Raw genomic sequence first — 22,315 nt, forward strand, 5'->3', positions numbered from 1 at the left:
CATTTCCCTGATGATGAGTGATGATGAGCATCTTTTCATATACCTATTGCCCATCTGTATGTCTTCTGTGGAAAAAGGTCTGTTGAGATCCTCTGCCCATTTTTTAATCAGATTGTTTTTTTGCTCTTGAGTTGTGGAGTTTTTAAAAAATGTATTTTGGATATTAGCTCCATATCAGATACATGATTTGCAAATATTTTCCCCCAGTCAGTAGGTTGCCTTTTCATTTTCTTGATAGGTTCCTTTGTTGTGCAGAAGCTTTTTAGTTTGATGTAGTTTCACTCATTTATTTTTACTTTTGTTGCCTTTGCATTTGGTGTCTATCCTAACTTTTCTCGAAGGATAGTATGTGTTTGCAACTGAGTAGTTTTATTAGCCTATTTCTTGCCTGTAGAATTTTGGTAGTTCAGTAGCCTTTTATTTCATTCTCTTTCTTTCTCTGTTAGGCCAAGTTGGCAGTGTTTCTGCTGACATAACATTTTCAGAAGCCTTGTGGGTCTCCTTTGTATGTGTTGGGGATTCTTATCATTAGACAAGACGGTCCTCCATAGATATTTCCTGGATATCTCATTTTATTCCTAGCTTCTCTTTAGATGGTTGGTCGAGGAGATCCCCTAGTTATATGTGTAGTATCTTCAGCGCTAGGAAAAGGTTGTCCAGCCACATCCTTGGCTTTCTTTCCACAGCAGTGCTTTTTTAATAATGCATTTCTTTAGTGTTTTATGTGGTCTGGATAAGCTGAGGATTTCCTAAATCATCAGGTCCTGGTTTCTTTTGTTTAACATTTCACCAATCAATTTATCTTTCCTCTTGCATTTTACTGTACACAGCAAGAAGAAACTAGGCTGCACCTTCAACATGTTGCTTGGAAATTGCCTAAGCTAAATATTCAAGTTCATCACTTATAAATTCTGCTTTTCACACAACCATAGGACACAATTCAGCCAAGTTTTATTGCCACTATATAAAAAGGATTGTCCCAGTTTCCAGTAATGTTCCTCATTTCTTTGAGTCCTTACCAGAAGCATCTTTAATGTTCACATTTTCACCAGCATTCTGTTTATGATGACATATGTATTCTCTAAAACAATATAGGCTTTCCCTACTGTGCTTCTTACTTCCTTTTTTTTTTTTTTTTTTTGCTTCTTACTTCCTTCTGAGCTCTCACCAGGAGTGCCTTTAATGTCCATATTTCTACCAACAGTCTGTTGAAGGCAACCTAGGCTTTTCTTTTTTTTTTTTTTTTTTAAGATTTTATTTTTACTTATTTGACAGAGAGAGTTAGCGAGAGCAGGAACACAAGCGGGGGAGTGGGAGAGGGGGAAAGCAGGCTTCCCGCTGAGCAGGGAGCCCGACGCGGGGCTCGATCCCAGCACCCTGGGATCATGACCTGAGCCGAAGGCAGATGCTTAACGACTGAGCCACCCAGGCGCCCCAACCTAGGCTTTTCTATTATGCTTCTCAAAATTCTTCAACCTCTACCCATTACCCAGTTTCAAAGACACTTCCACATTTTTTTGTTTTTTAAAGATGTTTTATTTATTTATTTGACAGAGAGAGACACAGCGAAAGAGGGAACGCAAGCTGGGGGAGTAGGAGAGGGAGAAGCAGGCTCTCCGCGGAGCAGGGAGCCCAATGCTTGGCCCGATCCCAGGACCCTGGGATCATGACCTGAGCCAAAGGCAGACGCCTAACGACTGAGCCACCCAGGCGCCCCGACACTTCCACATTTTTGAATTGTTAAACAGAACACTTCCAGATACCAAAATCTGTATCAGTGTTCATCTGGAGAAGCAGAAGCAGTAGAAGATACACATTAAGAGATTATTGTAAGGATTTATTCCTTACATGATGTAGGGGCTGGCTAAGCAGATATGATATCCATAGGCTAGGCTGTCTTGAGCTGAAGTTGCTATCCACAGGTAGAATTTTTTTTTTTTTTTTTAAGATTTTATTTATTTGAGAGAGAGAATGAGTGAGAGAGAGTGCACATGAGAGATGGGAGGGTCAGAGGGAGAAGCAGACTCCCTGCTGAGCAGGGAGCCCGATGCGGGACTCGATCCCGGGACTCCAGGATCATGACCTGAGCCACCCAGGCGTCCCCACAGGTAGAATTTCTTCCGGGAAACGTCAGTTCTGCTCCAAAGTCTTTTTAACTCATTGAATCAGGCCCACCTAGATTATCTAGGACACTGTCCTTTACTTAAAGTCAACTGATTATGAATATTAATCACATCCACAAAATATCTTTACAGCAACACTTAGTGTTTGAATAACTGGGGACGATAGTGTAATCAAGTGACCCATATAACTGACCATCACATAATCATTATTATTTCTTGCTTGGATTACTGCAGTAGCTTCCTCTGAACTGAATTCCCTGTTTCTGTTCTGATTTTTTGTGATCTGCTCTCCACATAGATTATAGATCTTAGGATCTGTTTTCTAGAGTCAGTTTCATGATCTGCCACTCTCCCCCTTGCTTACTCTGCTACAATCCCACTGGATTCCGTGCTGTTCCTGGGTCATACCAGGTCTTTGTGCTTGCTCTTTTCTCTGCCTGAAGTACTCTTTCCCTAAATCTCCGCATGGTTTACTTCCTCACTTTTTTCAGATCTTTGCTCAGATGTCTCCTTATTAGAGAGACCACCACATATAAAAAAGCCACCTTACTCCTTAATCTGAGGCAGTCCTTATTTCCCTTATCCTACGTCACTTTCTCCACAGGACTTGACGTGTATTTTTTTTTTCTCCTAAGATTTTGGGAGAGAGAAATCACGAGTGGGAGGGAAGGGCAGAGTAAAAGGGAGAGGGACAAGCAGACTCACTGCTGAGCACAGAGCCTGCTGTGGAGCTTGATCCTAGGACCCTGAGATCATGACCTGAGCTGAAGGCAGATGCCCAACCAACTGAGCCACCCAGGTGCCCCAACATGTATTTGGTTTTTGTTTGTCTCCTCCCACTAGATCATAGTCTCTACAGGGGCAAGGATTTTGTTTATTGCTGTATCCTCAACACCAACAATACTTAGCATATTGTAGGTGCTTAATAAATATTTTTGAACAGATTAATGGATGAAGGGACAGCCACTTTCATTCTTATTTTACCTCTCATGTGCTATTTAACATAGTTGATCATCTTTTTAAAAGCCATTTTATATTCTTGGTATGACATTATTCTAGTTTTTCATCTAATACTTTGTTCATTCCTTCTACCTTCCTGCTATACTTTCTGTCTCTTTTGCTAGCTCTTCTTTATGTTGGCCTCTGAGTATGGGACTTTCTCATGACTTAGCTTCAAACCCTCTAATTATCTATCTCTAGGAGATCTCATTTAGTCCCTAGCTTTAAAAACTACTCGTCTGGTAATGATTCCCAAATGTGTATTCCCATAATTTTTTGAACAGAAGTAATTTTGCCACCTCCACCTGGAGGTCTCGTGGACATCTCAGGTTTATATTCTCAGTTGAGTTCTTAGCCTTCTTTTCCGACTGCCGAAGTTGTTCCTGCTCCAGTGTTCCCCATTTCTGTAAATGGCACTTCTGTCCACCTGGTTACACAAGCCAGAAATCTGACAGGTCATCTTTGACATCTGCCTCTCTCTGCTCACATCCATTCCATCATCAATTCTGGTTGGTAATCACTATAGAAATACTGACAAATCTTATTTGTCAACTTCCTATTTCTCCCGAAGTCACTGTAGCTAGTTCAAGTCATGATCTCTCCAAGACCACATCAGTAAATACTTACCTAGTTTTACTGCTTCCGTTCTTTCTGACCCTAACTAATCAATTCTCCACACTGAAGTCAGAGTTTAAAAATGCAAATATAATTATATTATACTCATACCTCTTCCCCTAAGTGTTTCACTGGATATAGGCTCCAAGCAGGTAACTTAAATGAATGGAAATGGGTAGATCAGGGATTTTTAATGAGGAGTGGTAAGACTGTGGCAAATGGGAGAGGACATGCCCTGTCTAAAGAGGGTTGCCACTTTTTGATTCTAGGATATTGTGACATGTGGGAGTGTAGGCCCACGATTGCTGATCTTCTGGGAAGCCAGAAATCTGGATTTTTAAAAATTGTAAATTTTCTCTATTTTACAATATTAGCAACCAATTTAAAATTTAAGTTTCTTGGGGTGCCTGGGTGGTGTAGTCGGTTAAGCATATGTCTCTTGGTTTTGGCTCACGTTGTGATCTCGGGTCATGAGATTGGGCCCTGCATCGTCAGCACAGAGCCCTGCATCATGCTCAGCAGGGCACACCACAGAGCCCTGCATCGTGCTCAGCACAGAGCCTGCTTGAGATTCTCTTTCCCCTCTGCCCCTCCCACTTGTTCTCTCTCTCTTTCTAAAATCGATAAATAAATCTTTAAAAAAGGTTTTTTAGGAACAAATTTAGTTAACTATAAGATCTTTAGACTGAAAATCGCAAAACATTGCTGAGAGAAATTAAAGAAGACTTAAATATGTGGAGATATATCACATTCATGGTTTGAAAGACCCAGTAATGTAAAGTTGTCTGGTCTTCCCAAAACAATCTATAAAGATTCAGTGTGTTCACAATCAAAATCTCAGCAGAATTTTTTGTAGAAATTGACACTCTGAATCTAAAATTCAAATGGAAATGTAGAGGATCTGGAATAACCAAAATAATTTAGAAGTGGAAGAACAAACTTGGAGGAATTAAGTTACCTGATTTCAAGACATTATAAAGCTAGAGTAATCAAGACAGTGTGGTATTAGTGTAAAAATGGATATGTGGAACATTGGAACACAGTAGGGAATGCTGAAATAGACACACGTATGGTCAGTTGATTTTTTAACAAAAGGTTAAACATAATTCAGTAGAGGAAAGGGTAGTCTTTTCAACAAATATTGCTGGAACAATTGGATATTTGTATGTAAAGAAATGAATCTCAGTACCTATCTCACACTATACACACAAATTAATTTGAAAAGGCTCATAGACCTAAACATACAAACTAAAACCATAAAACTTATAGAACAAATTATGAGAAAATGCTTGTGACCTTGGGGTAGGCAAAGATTTTTTAGGAAATAAAAATACTAACTATGGAAGGAAAAATTGGTAAGTCAGACCTATCAAAAGTAAAACCTTCTGTTCTTTAGAAGACACTGTAAGAAAATGAAAAGATAAGCCACAGACTGGGAGGAAATATTTATACACACATACACACATATATGTAATTTCATATATATGTAGATATCTGTAGATACATTTATCAAAGAATTTATATTTAGGATATGTAAAAAAAATTTAAAACTCAAAATATGACAAATGATCCAATTAAAAATGAGCAAAAGATTTGAATAGACATTTCATAGAAGAAAGTATATTTGAATGTCCAAAAGCATGTGAAAAGATGCTCAACATCATTAGTCGTCAGGGAAATACAAATTAAAACTATATGACATGCCATTTCATACCCACTAGAATAGATAAACCCACTAGAACAGATAAACCCACTAGAACAGATAAACCCACTAGAATAGATAAAATTAAAAAATATGGACAATTCCAAGTATTGGTGAGGATGTGAAACAACTGGAATTCATGTATGTTGTTGGTGGGAGTGTGAAATAGTACAACAACTGGTCAGTTTTTTGTAAAGTTAAATACATATTCACCATGCAACCTTGCAGTCCTGCACCTTGGTGTTTATTACCCAAGAGAAATGAAAACATATATTCCCAGAAAGATCATGTGACTGTACATAGTAGTCTGTTTTTTTTTTTTTAAGATTTTATTTATTCATTTGACAGATAGAGAGGGAACACAAGCGGGGGAATGGGAGAGGGAGAAGCAGACTCCCTGCTGAGCAGGGAGCCTGACCCGGGACTCGATCCAAGGACCCTGGGATCATGACCTGAGCTGAAGGCAGACGCCTAACGACTGAGCCACCCAGGCGCCCCTGTACATAGCAGTTTCATTCATAATGGCCCCAAACTGGAAACCACCCAAATACTATGAACAGGTGAATAGGTAGGCAAACTGGATTAAACAGTGAATTACAGATACAGCAATGTGAATGAATCTCAAAAAGTATGTTGAGTGAGAGAAGTGAGAAACACTGATTTATATATTTCTTTTTTTAAATAAATTTTTAAAATATTTATTTATCTATTAGAGCACGAGCAGAAGGAGCAGAGGGAGAGGGAGAGAGAATCCCAAGCAGACTCCATGCTGAGCGTGGAACCCGAAGTGGGGCTTGATCCCATGACCCCGAGATCATGCCCCAGGCAGAAACCAAGAGTCGAATGCTCAACCGACTATGCCTCAGGCGCTCCATATTGGTTTCATTTATTTATTTGTTTGTTTGTTTGTTTGTTTAACATTTTATTTATTTATTTTAAGATTTTATTTATTTTGAGAGAGAGAGAGAATGAGAGAGAACACGTGAGAGGGGATAGGGTCAGAGGGCAAAGCAGACTCCCTGCCGAGCAGGGAGCCCAATGCGGGACTCGATCCAGGGACTCCAGGATCATGACCTGAGCCGAAGGCAGTCGCTTAACCAACTGAGCCACCCAGGCGCCCAACATTTTATTTATTTAGACAGAGAGAGACACAGCGAGAGAGGGAACACAAGCAGGGGGAGTGAGAGAGGGAGAAGCAGGCTTCCCGCCGAGCAGGGAGCCCGATGCAGGGCTCGATCCCAGGACCCTGGGATCATGACCTGAGCCGAAGGCAGACACTAAATGACTGAGCCACCCAGGCACCCCATATATTGGTTTCATTTACATTGAGGTTCTAGAATAGGCAAAACTAATATATAGTAATAGAAATTAGATCAGTGGTTGCTTATGACTGGAGTGGAGTGGGTGGGGGGGAGATTGACTACAAAAAGACATGAGTGATAGGAATGTTTTTTTCTTGATTGGGAGTGGTGATTACACAAGAATGTGCATTTGTCAGAACTCATTGAACTCATTGAACTGTACACTTAAAATGGGTGCATTTTATTGTAAGTAGAGTATACATCAAAGTTGATTTTAAAAAAATACTGTTGGTCAACATTCTGTGGACTAAACACAAGGTGTTTGTATGCCAAATTTGGCTGAGGTCAGCCAGTATCTAACAGCTGATCTATGTACCCCCCAACACATGTGCACAGTACAAAAATGCCTGGCCCATAATAGGTCTTCAGATTTCTGTTGAATGAGTGGGTGGACGAATAATTGCAGCACCATTGTAAGAAAATACCCCATTCTTCATCCTCCTGCGGTTTTTCAGCTTCAGTCATTTTATAGAGTTAATTTGGCTTCTCCTGGCAGTAGTACCTTGAGTACAAATGAGGTTATTCACTCATTCAAATAGTTACTGAGCATCTACCACATGTAAAACCCTGCCTAAATAAAGTAATTGCTAACTCTGAAGAATTACACAAATGTCCCTTGATTATATATGTGAAATTAACATTCAGTTTAAAAAACAAAGGCTGGATAAGCTCTTCTTGCTTAGAATCTGTTTCAGCTACCGTTTCTTTGTCTGGTACATTTACACTGCTATCTGTGGAAAATAGCATGGGCTTAATAATAGACTCTGTTCATTATAACTTTTCAAATGAGAGGAAGGAAAACATTTCAGAATATCATTCTGGTATAGCTATAGAAATGGCAGATTTCTTCCTTTCTGATTTAGAGTCTGTGAGGGATGAGTGACCTAACTTAATTTGGTTGCTAGAACCACATTGTTTCTTGGTCTTCAGTTAGTCTGTCGTTGTATGCTGTCTTCATCAAACTTGATTATGTAGACTTTTACAGGTCACCAAGCAGAATTATTACATGTTTTTTCAATCAGAACTTTAAAAACACTGGTCATAATTCTGTCCTGATAATTATTACGTTCTTGACTGTGATCAGGCTGCCCTGAATTCTCTGAACAGCTTTCTTCCTCCTAATTCTCCGAACTGTGTCCTTGCACATTTTTTTTTTTAATGGTGTTTGGAATTTTTTTTTTTTAAGTTTATTTAAGTAATCTCTGCACCCAGTGTGGACCTCAAACTCACAACCCTGAGATGAAGAGTTGTGTGCTCTTCAACTGAGCCAGCCAGGAGCCCCCCATCTTTGCCCATTTTTTAAAGTTAGCCTCAGGCTTACCTCCTTTACAAAACAACTCTTCTTGATTAATATAATGTCATCTGATCTCGAACTTGTTTTCAGATTTTCCTCTCCCTATAGTGCTCTTTTCCAATTTTTCTTTTTTCATTGTCACATTTCTTTTTTTTAAGACCTTTTCTTCCTGTTAATATCATAGTTCATTGAGGGATAGTATCTGCTCCTAACTGATAACTTTTTTTTCCTCCATGTATCTATTGTAAGAGTTGTACCAAGTGAGTTGAGTAAATAAAGATTGATGGTAAATTCTAGCATGAAGCTGAATAACATGCAGTACAGAGTCTGTAATGGATGAAAGTATAGTACTTTAGATAACCGTGGACCGAGGTCTTTTCTCCTTCATTTTTCCTTGGCACATTCCCCTGAAAAGGAAGCCAGGGAGATTAAGAGTTGCTTCTATCTGATAATAGCCCAGGAACTTAAGAGGAGGCAGTTCCCATAGAAGCAATCTGAGTCCAGTAAGAGAGCTTAATGAACTGCCTTTACCTGTGCAGTAGTCCGAGGATGTCTCTGTGCTGAGACGTCAGAGGGACTGAGAGAAATTTAACAAGAACGTAGGAATGGGGAAAAAAGTGGATATTGGAATTGCATATGTGTGTGATCTTGGTAGTTTATTTTAATTCGAAAGAATCTATTGTCCTCATTGACAGATTTCTCTGATTTCTCTGTCAGAACTGTTTCTTTTTAAGCCCAACCTAGAATTAATATCAAACTAAAGAAGGACATTCGTTTATCTGCCATTCAGAGAGTATCCTGTTTCAAATACCTCTTATCTTCAGTGAGTTCAGAATCTTCTTTAGTCATTTTCACTATCCCAGGATTAAATGTACTTTCATTTTACATTCCTGTCAGCAGTGCACAAAGGTTCCAACTTCTCCACATCCTTACCAATCCTGGTTATTTTGTGTATGGGTGTTTTTTGTTGTTGTTGTTGTTGTTGTTTGATAGTAGACATCATAATGGGTGTGAAGTGGTAGTCTTGTACATGTTTAGTGATTTCATGTATGATGGGTAGCATAGTGTTGTCTTTGTTGATATTATCACATGACTGTTTTTCCCCACACCAATTATCAGTCATGCCTGAACGGCTTATTATTATGATTATTTTTACTTGTTACTATAAACTCCATAATGGCAAGGACCTTGTCCAGTTTCATCACTAGTACCCCTTGGGCTGAGATAATATCTGACATGTTACACTTCCTTAGTATTTGATGAATGAATGAATGAGAGTGAATGAATGGAATGTAGACATAGTGTAATGGTTAAAACCAAAGACTTGGCATCAGACAGACTTGGATTTGAATTCTGATTTTCTCGTGTATAAAATAGGCTTGATAATGCCTTCCTCATAGGATTGTGGTGAGATTAAATGAGATCACACATGTAAAACCCTTAGTATAGCACCTGGCACATTGTTATTATCTGATGAGTGGTAGCTAATATTATTAGAGAGAGGTCAGCTGGCCAGCAGAGCATCAGTGGGCTTGGGGTTTAAAGATCCTCATTCTGTCACTAATAAGTTATATAATATTGGAACAAGTTGTCTAATCTCTCTGGCCTGAGTTTTTTTTCTCTGTAAAATAAGAGCATTACGTTAGATGACCCTTAAGGGCCCTGCCGTAATTTTCATTTGATCCTTACTGTTGTGACTGTATTCACTCCAGCAATCACTACCACTTTATAGTATCTCAACCTTAATTACAGTAGATCGTTAATCCCAGAGTCTGAATCTCAGAAGTGTCTAAATGATAGAATTAACTTAAAATAACTTAAAAAAAAATTTTTTTAGAGGGGGGAAGGGGCAGAGGGAGAGGCAGAGAATCCTAAGCAGGCTCCATGCCCCGTGCAGAGCCCAAAGTGGGACTCGATCTCATGACCCTGCTGTGATCATGACCTGAGCTACAATCAAGAGTCAGACGCTTAACTGACTGAGCCACCCAGGCAACCGTAAAATAATTTTTTTTTTTAAAGATTTTATTTATTTATTTGACAGAGAGAGAGAGAGAGAGAGCGAGAGAGGGAATACAAGCAGGGGGAGAGGGAGAGGGAGAAGCAGGCTTCCCACCAAGCAGAGAGCCCGATGTGGGGCTCAGTCCCAGGACTCTGGGATCATGACCTGAGCCGAAGGCAGCTGCTTAACAACTGAGCCACCAGGCGCCCCTAAAATAATTTTTTTTTAAAGAAAAGATCATTTCATTTCAAAAATTTAATCATTGAAATAGTTGAAAAATAAGTTGCTTTAGTGAAAGAATAGTTGTTTTAGTGAAAGGTGTTTAGTAATGATTTAATATGCCAGGTTGTGTATGACCACTCAGTGGGCATAGAAGTGGAGAAATGCAGATTCTAATGTAGATTGCAAAGGTAGTTTGGTGGTTTTGCTGAGTTGTGTTGTACTCACTTGTTGGAGAGACTTTGAAGATACCTTTCTGTCCGTTTGCTGTGCTGCTGATTGATGGAGGAAATAAAATAATCGGTAAGACTTCCGACTTCTGAGATTTTGCTGGTTGTGTCTCTGCTCTTAGCAAATGTGGGACCAGATAGGCAAACTCTGTCTGGGTTTGAGAGAAAGAACATTTCACCAGTTTGCCCAGCTAGGTAAGATGTTATGGCTCCATCCAGCATAGTTAGTATTATTATTTTTTATACAAATAACTTAGAGCAGAGAGTGAGAAGAAATTAGTTTTTATTAAGTATCTGTTTGCTAGCCACTGTTAGGTGCTTTCATTTATGCTGTCTTTGGTTTTGTTGATAGAATGGTTGTTTTTGTATGTACATGTTACTCATTGTCACCAACCCTAAATCACTTACAGACTTTCCTGGACTTGGGAATGGTCCTTGTGCATGAGTCTCCCTATAGCTTTTGTTAGGGACTCATTGCAGTCACTGCAGCCCTAAGAAAGTATATGCTGCCTTTAAGAAGGAGCTCCTTTGGCTTAATTAAGAGCAAATAACTTGGGGCGCCTGGCTGACTTGGTTGGAAGAGCATGTGACTTTTGATCTCAGGGTTGTGAGTTTGAGCCCCATGTTGGGCGTAGAGATTACTTAAAAATAAAATCTTGGGGTGCCTGGGTGGCTCAATTGTTAAGCGGCTGCCTTTGGCTTAGGTCATGATCTCAGGGTCCTGGGATCCAGCCGCACCGGGCTCCCTGCTCAGTGGGGAGCCTCCTTCTCCCTCTGTCCCTCCTCCTGCTTGTGCTTGCTCTCTTCCTGTCAAATAAATCAATAAATACCTTAAAAAAAAAAGAGATTACTTAAAAATAAAATTGAAAAAAAAATAGCAAATAACTGTGATAGCTTGCCACAAACTCCCGTTCTCTTCAGAGGTGTTTTCTAGTGGTCTGTCTCCAAGTAGGAATCCTACATGCTTTCCCCACTGAAAGATATTACAGTTGATGATAGGCCTCCAAATGAAACACATACACATACGTATATAAACTTATTTTATCTATTAGTACATTGGTCATGTTTCTATAATTTAGATCTTTATTTAAACATTTGTTTAATGGAGAGAGTATGGACCATTGGAAGCCACTTAACATTGGGTGACGTGGTGCTACTGTCGACTTCTCTGGGCCTCTGTCCTCATCAACAAAATGGGGATATACTTACCTTGTAGGGATGTTATCAAGATCGAGTGAAATCATGTGAAGAAATCTTGTGGGTATTCTACAGATGTTGGTACTGGCTCTCACTTCTTCCATTCTGACGTTTAAATAACTGAATAAAATATCTTGGTGCGGGCACCTGGGTGGCTCAGTCGTTAAGCAGCTGCCTTCGGCTCAGGTCATGATCCCAGGGTCCTGGGATCGAGCCCCACATTGGGCTCCCTGCTTGGCGGGAAGCCTGCTTCTCCCTCTTCCTCTCCCCCTGCTTGTGTTCCCTCTCTCGCTGTGTCTCTCTCTGTCAAATAAATAAATAAAATCTTAAAAAAAAAATCTTGGCGCATCACTCAGTTTGTTAGTGCTTTTATTAAGATTGTTAGTCACATGCCCCAGGAAATGACAATGGAATTTATTTTTCTTTCCTTATCAATTGCAAATGCTATTAGCAATGTATTCTTGTTCAGACTTTGGAATGAGAAAACTTTTTTTTTAAAGCAGAATTAAGTGGATTTGCTTCAGGTGGATTTCTAAGATCTAGCAAATTTGGATAGGAAAATTAGAATTGTTTTCATAGTGGAGTTCATCCTACCTGGAACATAGTTGGCAGTGAGAAGAAAGGTTGTGCAATTACATACATTCCTTATCAGATGTTTGGTAAAGCTTATTTTTGCCTGAAACACTGGAGGAAGTCCCTATTCCCTTTCAGTCAAGAAGCTGATTGTGGAATTGGAGATGAGTAAATGAAAATTAATCTGACTCTGGCAATTGGAGAATGAGAAGAATGCTAACCCCCAGGCATCTGGGCTTGTTTCTGTTTTCCAGAGATCTCAGAAGTCATGACCCATTAGTTGTAAGCATTAAAAAAAACCAAAACAAAACAAAAAAAACCCCAAACCTGTAGGTGAAGCTTGGACTGAATAGCAATCTAAAAGATTTTAGGTTGGTATTGGAATTGCAGAGATAATTTCCACTGGCCAAAATTTTGGTGTTTTGGTTTTACTCATCTACAGTTCTTGGTAAAAATTATTATTCTTTTTCAATCCCTTCTCCTCAAAGTGGCAGGAATGATCTTAAAAACATAAGGTGAGGGCACCTGGGTGGCTCAGTTGGTTAAGCGGCTGCCTTTGGCTCGGGTCATGATCCAGGGGTCCTGGGATCGAATCCTTCGTTGGACTCCCTGCTCAGTGGGGAGTCTGCTTCTCTCTCTACCCCTCCCCCTTGCTCGTGATCTCTTTCTCTCACTCTCTCTCTCAGATCTTTTTTTTTTTTTAAGATTTTATTTATTTATTTGAGAGAGAATGAGATAGAGAGAGAGCATGAGAGGGGGGAGAGTCAGAGGGAGAAGCAGACTCCCTGCTGAGCAGGGAGCCCGATGCGGGACTCGATCCCAGGACCCTGGGATCATGACCTGAGCCGAAGGCAGTCGCTTAACCAACTGAGCCACCCAGGCGCCCTCTCTCTCAAATCTTTAAAGCAAAACAAAATAAAACAAAAACAAGCTGAATCACATCACTTCTCTGCCTAGAACCCTTCCCTCCATGGTTTCCTATTGCATTTAGAATGAAATCCAGATTTCTTCCCATGACCTACATTGTATGCCTGCTTTATCTATACTGCTCTCATCACTTTTTTGATATCCCTTTTCCCTTCAGTCAGTTCCATTATCATCAGCTGGTTTTACTTTAGTTCTTTCAACTTTCTTTACCACCGTATCTAAAAAATACTTTCTGCCCACAAAGCCCCTCCTTTGTTTCCTTTTTAACTTAGAGAAATTTATAATTACAGTTGACCCTTGAACAACCGGTGGCTTAGTGGCACTGAGTCCTGTGCAGTTGTAATCCGTATGTAAGTTTTAACTCTCCCCAAACTTAATAGCCTGTTGACCAGAAACCTTACTGATAGCATATAGCCTTACCAGTAACATATACTTTATGTGTGTTTTAACTGCTGTACTTATACAATAAAGTAAACTAGAGAGAAGAAAATGTTATTAAGAAAATCATAAGAGAAAATATGTTTACAGTACTGTATTTATTTAAAAAAGTCTGAACAAGGGACCTGTGCAGTTCAAACCCATATTGTTCAGGGTCCAACTGTAGTTTTCTGTTTGATGGCTTGTTTTTGTCTTCCTATGCTCCAAGATTATAAACCTTATGAGGTTAGAGACCATGTTTTATCCTTTTTATTTAGCACATGCTGACACATGCTGGGTATTTAATAAATATTTGTTGAGTGAATTACTTATTTGATAACTTCTGCTTTATAGAGAAATTCTTTAGTTCATAAAGGAACAGGCATTTACTTGTTGATCTGACAGTCTATAAAATGATAAAGGTCAACATGGGCAAAAAAAATGATTTGGTTGTGTGTGTGTGGTTCTTTTTTTTTTTTTTAAGTAATGTCTACACCCAGCGCAGGGCTTGAACTCACAACACCAAGATCGTGCTCCACTGACTGAGCCAGCCAGGTGCCCCAAATAGTTTGTTTCTTCGGGTTGTATCTTTCAGAATTAACTTAGATGGTGCCTGGGAAGCTTTTCATGATTGGCTAGGGTTGGATTAGGTCTCCCTGTTGTTTGGTCTATGACACCATGTGCTTGCTTGCCTTTTATAACAGTAGACTCCCTACTAGATTCCCTGAGGGAGAGAGAATTTAGTTTATCATTGTATCCTCAGCCCTCAGATTGGTGTCTGGCACATAGTAGTAGTGCTCAGTAAATATTGGTTCAGTGAGAAATAAGTATTAAAATTGAAGTGTTTCTTGGGCGCCTGGGTGGCTCAGATGGTTAAGCGTCTGCCTTCGGCTCAGGTCATGATCCCAGGGTCCTGGGATCGAGTCCCACATCAGGCTCCCTGCTCCTTGGGAGCCTGCTTCTCCCTCTGCCTCTCTCTCTCTCTCTCTGTCTCTCATGAATAAATAAATAAATAAAATCTTAAAAAAAAATAAAATAAATAAAATTGAAGTGTTTCTTAAGAAAAGAACAGTTTTTACACTGGTACGTTATGGAGCTCATTGGTCCCAAGAATTACTTTGTTCTTTGTTTTTCAAGTTAAGTATCATGACATAAGTTTTTATTTTTATTTTATTTTTTAAAGATTTTATTTATTTGACAGAGAGAGACACAGCGAGAGAGGGAACACAAGCAGGGGGAGGGGAGAGGAAGAAACAGGCTTCCGGCAGAGCAGGGAGCCCGATGCGGGGCTCGATCCCAGGACCCTGGGATCATGACCCGAGCCAAAGGCAGACGCTTAACGACTGAGCCGCCCAGGCGCCCCGACATAAATTTTTAAAAGATCTTTATTTTGGAAAATTTCAAACACATATAAAGAGAATAATAAAATGAACCACCACCGTGTCCGTATCACCCAGCTCCAACAGTTATCAACATATGACCATTCTTGGGGCGCCTGGGCGGCTCAGTTGTTAAGCGTCTGCCTTCAGCTCAGGTCATGATCCCAGGGTCCTGGGATCAAGCAAAGCCCCACATCGGGCTCCCTGCTCAGCAAGAAGCCTGCTTTTCTCTCTCCCACTCCCCCTGCTTGTGTTCCCTCTCTTGCTGTGTCTCTGTCAAATAAATAAAATCTTAAAAAACAAAACAACACAGCATGTGACCATTCTTGTTTAACCTTGCTCCCCCTGCCTCCTCAATATTTTAAAACAAATCCCAGACATGATATCATTTCATCTGTAAATACTTCAGAAGGGTATAATCAATTTAAGAACTAGTTAACTCTTGGAAAAACCTGTTAAAAAAATTCCATTTGTCTCCTTGAATCTAATTGTAGATGCCAGCTGGTGAATTTCCATGTGTTAAACCACTCCCAAGGCTTGACTCACTATTGAAAGCATACACTCCATTGTAATTGCTGAGATAGCAGCAGTTTGTTAGAATATGTTATCATGGTTGTTTCTATTTAGGTAGAGAGAGGTTACCAATAAGTAAAGCTCCTATGTCAGAGATAATTTTGGAGATGTATAAAGACAGATGATACTTTCTGACATCGTGCATTACAGGCCTTTGAGATTTTGTCTGGAAAATGAAAATGAAATATGGTTTGTGGATTAATAGGATAAATTCCTGTAGTTCTTTGTGAGTGAATTCCTGAGAGTCACAATTAGCAGTAAAATGAAAAGTAAGAGTGTCAGAAGACTCAGAGCTAGAAAGACTCCTAAGCCTTGGAAGGTTGAGGGTTTAGAACTTGGGCCAGAGGAAAAGTTACATTAGAAGTGGTTATGGTTAGTTTTATTCTAGAAGTTAAAATTGTGGCCTAGACCTCTGTAAATAGCCTAGGTTAAAAGACATTTCCTTTGGGAAGGGAAGAGAGGCACTCTTTTCTTTTAGCAAATATTTTAAAGGATTAAATACTATCTTGTGAAATTTGAAGATTGGCACTGAGTGAATGGTTGGACTAGAACAGTGTTTTCTCATGATCCCAGTTTTTTGTGGATAAGAAATGAAGCAGGGATGGAAAAGATCATAAGCACCTTTAATATTTTCTTTAACCAGTCATGTAAGAGAACAAGACTGATTCTAAGAGGCTGCGAGTCCCAGCCCTGTTAGGGCTGCAGCCTTGCTTCCTCCTTAGCTTCAATCACCACGTGAGTCTTTCGGTAGGAGATGGTGGATTTGGTGATCATCCCAAGTTAATTCTTGGCAATTTATTTTGAAAATCCACTCTTTTACTCCTGCCTTTATACTCCCATAACCGTTAGTTAATTCCTTTATTAAAGTACTTAGTACACAGTGCCTTGAATAGGGATTTTGCCCTAATCTGTGTATCCTTAGCATCTAGCACATGGTCACTTGGAAAATATTTGTTGACACATCATGATCCCTTTCCATCCTTGAGTTGGTATGATTTTGTGATTTCTCCAATGGCCTGGACCAGAAGAATATGGGAATGGTGCTGTTCTGATGTAGGCTCCTCTCTGAATTGTTTTTCTTCCTAAATGGTGTTTGTTCTCAGACTCTTAACCATTTTCTTCTTTTGGGACCTTCCAGAGAACAGAGGGAGAGAAAAATTTGTGTTTAGAATAAGAGGACTATGTCATACTGTAGTTGATATGTTAGGATCACTGGAATCTTCCAATTGCAGTCAGGATGAAGAATTCAGTGTTGATAACAGATGCTAGGAGCTCATTCTCTTTTGTTATTCTTCCTCATTTACTGAGATTTGACCCCATATCTATGACTGTGAGGTGGAGTGGATTTCAGTCTTGATCTTCAAGCTTTAAAGGATGTGGTCAGTCATTGGGAATTAATCAGCACCATACTATTTCTTTTTTCATGTATGTGGTAACTGTTGAAATTAATTTGTTGTAAAACTGTAGAATCTACACTAAATTAAACCTGTGGTTTATTATCTAATACAGGATAGTAAAAGAGAAATGTTAAAAACCATTATTTCATCAACCTGACTATATTTATTTGTTAAAAAGTTGGAAGCTGTCTCAAACTCAACATATACAAAACATTTAAATTCATTTTCCTCCTCTAAGCTTTTTTCCCACCAGCAGCTTTCCCTGTCTTATTTTATGGCACCTCTACTCTTTTTTCTGGTCAAAACTTTGGACCTTATATTTCTCTTATACCCCATATGCAGTCTGCCAGGAAAACTTACAGGACCTGTGTTCAAAATGTATCCAAATCAATGACTTCTCACCGTCACTCTTGCTACCACTGTGGTCTAAGCCACTGTCCTCTCTTGCCCGGATTATTGTAGCATTTCCTAACTGATTTCCCATCTTCGTAACTCTTTCCTTTATTTTCAGCACAGCAGCCTGAATCATTCTCATTATACCTGCGTGAGATCATGTCACTCCTCTGTTCAGGGCGTCACTCCTCTGTTCAGAAGCCCTGCAGTGGCTCTCCATTCCACTCTTGAGGAATTAACCATAAGGCCTTATCTTATCTGGTCTTCTATTAACCTTTCTGACCTTACCTACCGAATCCCCCTTGTTCACTCTGCTGCAGCCACATTCTTGCTGTTCCTTGAACGGGACAGTCCTGCTTCTGCCTTAGGGCCTTTGTATTGGCTGTTCCGAGTGCTCTTCCTCTAGATATCTGAATGGCTAACTCTCATCACTGTCAAATCTTGCTTCGGTCACTTTCTCATGAGGCCTACCCTAATCATCTTACGTAAACATTTAACTCCTTTGCCTCAAACACTTCTGATTCCCTTTATTGTGATCTACCTTTTTTCACCTAAACGTTCATTATATTTTAAGATCTGTATGCTTCCTTTTTTATTCCTTGAGAGTGAGTTTAATGTATTCATTTTATTTATCTATAAGCTCTGCTTAAATGCAGGTAGACTTAGACAAAACTTTGGTTATCTATAGACCTGTCTGTCATTTTCAAGCATCCAAAAGAGTGCTGAACCCAAAACCAAGGAAAAGAAAAGCAAGTGCCTTAGATAGTCAAGAAAGAATTTTTGAGCATTGTTGACAATTCCTGAGAAGACTTGAAGTGCCAAAAGTGCTGGGAGTAGTTGATTCTTCCAGAAGTTGAAGGAGTGTGTTGATGAAACTGGCAGTGTCTGGTTATAAATAGATCAACATTTTTTGAGAAGCATAGGTGAAAGGATATGCAAGGAAAGCAGAGAAAGCAGAGTAGAGTATAGTGGTAGTCATAGTGGACAAGATTTGAAGTGACTAGTGCAGTGAATGAGTGGTAGGCTCTTGAGAACCATGATGGAGAGCCAGAAGATAAGACACATCTTTGGGGAGTGGAGATGGGCTAGTGCCATAGGAACACCTTCAGATAGAAAATGCTTTAAAGCCATAAGCAGAAGGACGCTTTCCTTTGGTACCACTTGACACTTGTTAGGATAGCTATTATCAAAAAAACTATGAGGAGAAACTGGAACTCTTGTGTATCACTGGTGAGATTATGCAATGGTACAGCCACTGTGGAAAGCAATTTTGTGGTTCCTCAAAAAGTTAAACATAAAATTGCCATAGGATCCAGCAATTCTACTCCTAAGTAATGCCCAAAATAATTGAAAGAGGGGACTTAAACAGGTCCTTGTACACTAGTGTTCACAGCAGCATTATTCACAATAGCCAAAAGGTGGAAACAACCTAAATGGCCCTCCACTGATGAATGGATAACGAAATGTGGTAATGTACATACAGTAGAATTTATTTAGCCTTAAAAAGGACATTCTTTTTTTTTTTTTTAAAGATTTTATTTATTTATTTGTCAGAGAGTGAGAGAGAACGTGCACAAGCAGGAGGAGTGGCAGGCAGAGGAGAAGCAGGCTCCCCACTGAGCCTCTCTTGACTCTCTCCTAGGTCCACCCAGTACCAAGACTCTGAGGGGTTACATGGGCTGACCTTTCTGACTCCTCCACTTTCTCCAGGAGGCCTAGTACACTTACTGCTCTTTGGAAGTGGAAGAAAGAGTAAGTAGGGGGATCAGACAGAATGAGATTAAGGTTTTTCTCATAGGTGTTCAGTTCGAGGAGGTAGGAGGTATGTGACCACACCTTGTTAAGGCTGACTGCTTAAAAACTGCAGGTCATTCATTTAATTAGGAATTGTTTTTTCTCTTCCGGTTTTGATCTCAGAATCAAACCTTTGTATTGATTGTCTTTCCTCTTTCCTCCTTTTCCTTTTTTTCCCTTTCATACCATTTTTTAATTACTTTCCTTTTATTCTTTGCATCTTTTTCTCCCCAAATGAGACAGTAGCATTCTTTCAGATGAACTGCTTGTTTGAAAGAAGACCCTGAATTCTGTGCAATTGCTTATTTTTGTGTGTGTGAAGTTTATATTTTAGAAGATGAGGACAATGTCATCTTACTTAGATTGTAAAAATTATTCTCATTTCCTTTGGAATGTAAGGGAAACTTTTAAAAGCTGCGCTTCCAGTAGATTCTCTGTGAGCATGTTTTGAGTCATAAGCCTTGAAAATAACTGTTAGAATTTTTAAATGCCTACATTTTTAAGGAACAGCCTTCCCAAAACTTTAGGGCGCACACATCTAATTTTTAAATTCTTTTCCAAAGTTAGGGAAAGAGTGTAGGTATTTAAATTTTTCTTCTGTTGTTATTTCCAAAACATTTCTGTTTTAATAAAGCAGTATGTTCTGTAGTATGTAGTAGGATAAATACACTGCACTAGTAATCAGATTCTGGCCCAAGTGTTTCTGTTACCAAGTCACTGAACGTCTTCTACTCTGGTTTCTCAACTGAGAATGAAGGGATTGGATGTGTAAACTTCCAAGGTTTAGTTATAAAGTTTTAGTCATTCTAGGTTTTATTGGCATTTCTCTAAAGCCAGTAATATAAAAGATTAGAAGAACTTTGCTTACAATACTGTTCACATAAAAATATAACTCATTTCAATGTAACATAAGACTTGGATTCTAAAGGGGCTTGGTCAGTGGATGACTAAAACAACCTTTTTATAAGATGGTCTTGTGTAGAAATCAGTTTCAAAATACATTCTCTGACAACATTGAACTAAAAATCCTGGATCTCGGGCACCTGGGTGGCTCAGTTGGTTAAGCGACTGCCTTCAGCTCAGGTCATGATCCTGGAGTCCCAGGATCGAGTCCCGCATCGGGCTCCCTGCTCGGCAGGGAGTCTGCTTCTCCCTCTGGCCCTCTCTCATGCTCTCTGTCTCTCATTCTCTCTCTCTCAAAATATATAAAAAAAATCTTTAAAAAAAATAAAAAAAATAAAATAAAATAAAAAAATCTTGGATCTCATTTTGATATTAATAATTGTTAAGTAATTTGTCATTATCTTTTATCTTCTTTCTATTTATTTACTTTTAAAAGATAACTCATCACTCTGTAGGAGTTGGCTTTTTCTGGTATGGCTTCCCTTGAAATACTACTGCTTTAGTCTTTCTCCCCTAAGTGCCTTTTCCTGAGAATAAAGGATTGAGTTCATACCTTTGCATAATGATTTAGAGAGTATTTTAAGCTTGGCATGTTAAAACCTGGCTGACTCCATTAATATGTGGACAAACTAGCACATCAGAGCATTTTTAAAGTTCCAAGCCACAAGTTGTGCTTTAAATGAACATGGGCATGTATAAAATTAATATTTAAGCCTTAAATAGCACATTCAAAATGCCCGTTGCCCTGGGTGACTGATTTTCAGTAAGGCTCTTGCTTGCCCTGCACATTTCTTCCTTTGCTTTAAACAGTGCCAAGAGCAGAGTCAGGAGAGGGTTTATTCCTTTGGCGCTCTGCTACCCTCTGCTTTCAGCAGGCAAAAACGCTGCTGTTTTACTTCTTAAACTCCTACCATATGGAAAGTTTCTATAAATAAATCTTGGATTTATGATTGGACTTCTAAATTTGTAACCTCTACGATCCATGACTAAAGCCAATATAAATACCTATTTAAACATACAGACAGCATACGAAGCTGTGGCACTATTTCAGTGAGTATGGTCTCCAGCCACAATATCTAAATTATCAATTCAGTTAATTTCTTCTGTCTCATTTGGCATGAATGAGGACTTCATTTTGTTGTCAAGCAAAAACTAGTGAGCTTGGTAGTTTTTAGTGAATCCGCTTTGACTTTTTGTACCTGAATTGTTGGCATAATTATGTGGCAGATGTATTCATGAAAATGTAAAAGTGCATTAGATTTTGACAAACTAAATCACTTAAATGTACTAAAGGAACTGACTTTTAGAGGAATCCTTTTATAATTTATTTTGTAAATTTGAGTCAATTGGTATTTCAGTCAACAAGAATATAATGGGCACCTGTTATGTGCCAGACACGGTGTTAGGTCTTGGGGCACATTGAGTTGTATGAAAGATGGTTTCTGTTCAGAAAAGTAAGAGAAAAAGAAAAAGTGAAACCTGGGGACAATAAAATGTTTTATCGCTCTAATGGAAAAATGGACAAATGCCATGTGAGTGTGGTGGGGAGGCAAGTAGATTAACTCTGGGGAATTGGAAGGCTTTAGAAAAATATTTCAATTAGATCTTTAATAATAAAAATTATTTCTAACTGGCTATATTGTACTGAGTGCCTACTGTATACTAAAATTAGTTCATGTTACCTACCCGGAAAAAAGGAAGAGCATTTTATGCAGTAGGAAAACAGTGGAACTATCAAAGACTGTGTATCCCAGAAGTAAGAAGTATGGTACAGCTAATGGGGAAGGGAAGGGAGATCAGTGGCTGGGTGGGATCAGATTATGAAGGACCTCACATACATAGTGCCTGTACCTGCCACCATGTTTTTGTTCTCATTTCCTTGCCTGAAAAGCCTTTCTCCTCTCTTTGCTGATGTACCTATTTTTAAAGGTCCAGCTTTTATGTGAAGCTTTCATCCCCTTTTCTCAAAGTTTATTATTTTTACTGAATGATTGTGCAAAAGAGTGTACCTCGTAAAAGGGCACACCATTTCTTGTAGTCTAGCCTGATCTCCCCAGCTAGTTTATTCTGAAGGACAGAGGATGAATCCTCTTTAGCACCTGGTATAGTGCTCAGCACATTGTGGGAACTCAAGAGACACATAATGAATGGATGAATATGGAACATTTGTAGATATATCAACCATCGAAACAGCCCAGCTACAGTGGTTGAGATCACCTA

At 39.2% G+C, this 22,315-nt stretch overlaps 1 protein-coding gene across 1 annotated transcript in view; it reads left to right on the forward strand.

Moving 5' to 3' along the window:
• Positions 1-22,315, forward strand: part of MRTFA (myocardin related transcription factor A) — a 196,412-nt gene that overhangs the window by 10,659 nt on the left and 163,438 nt on the right. The gene's annotated exons all lie outside the window — the stretch shown is intronic.

The sequence above is a fragment of the Mirounga angustirostris genome, unplaced genomic scaffold (assembly GCF_029215605.1).
Source record: "Mirounga angustirostris isolate CCGP_5_RB_7025 unplaced genomic scaffold, mMirAng1.0.hap1 SCAF_5, whole genome shotgun sequence".
NCBI lineage: Eukaryota > Metazoa > Chordata > Mammalia > Carnivora > Phocidae > Mirounga > Mirounga angustirostris.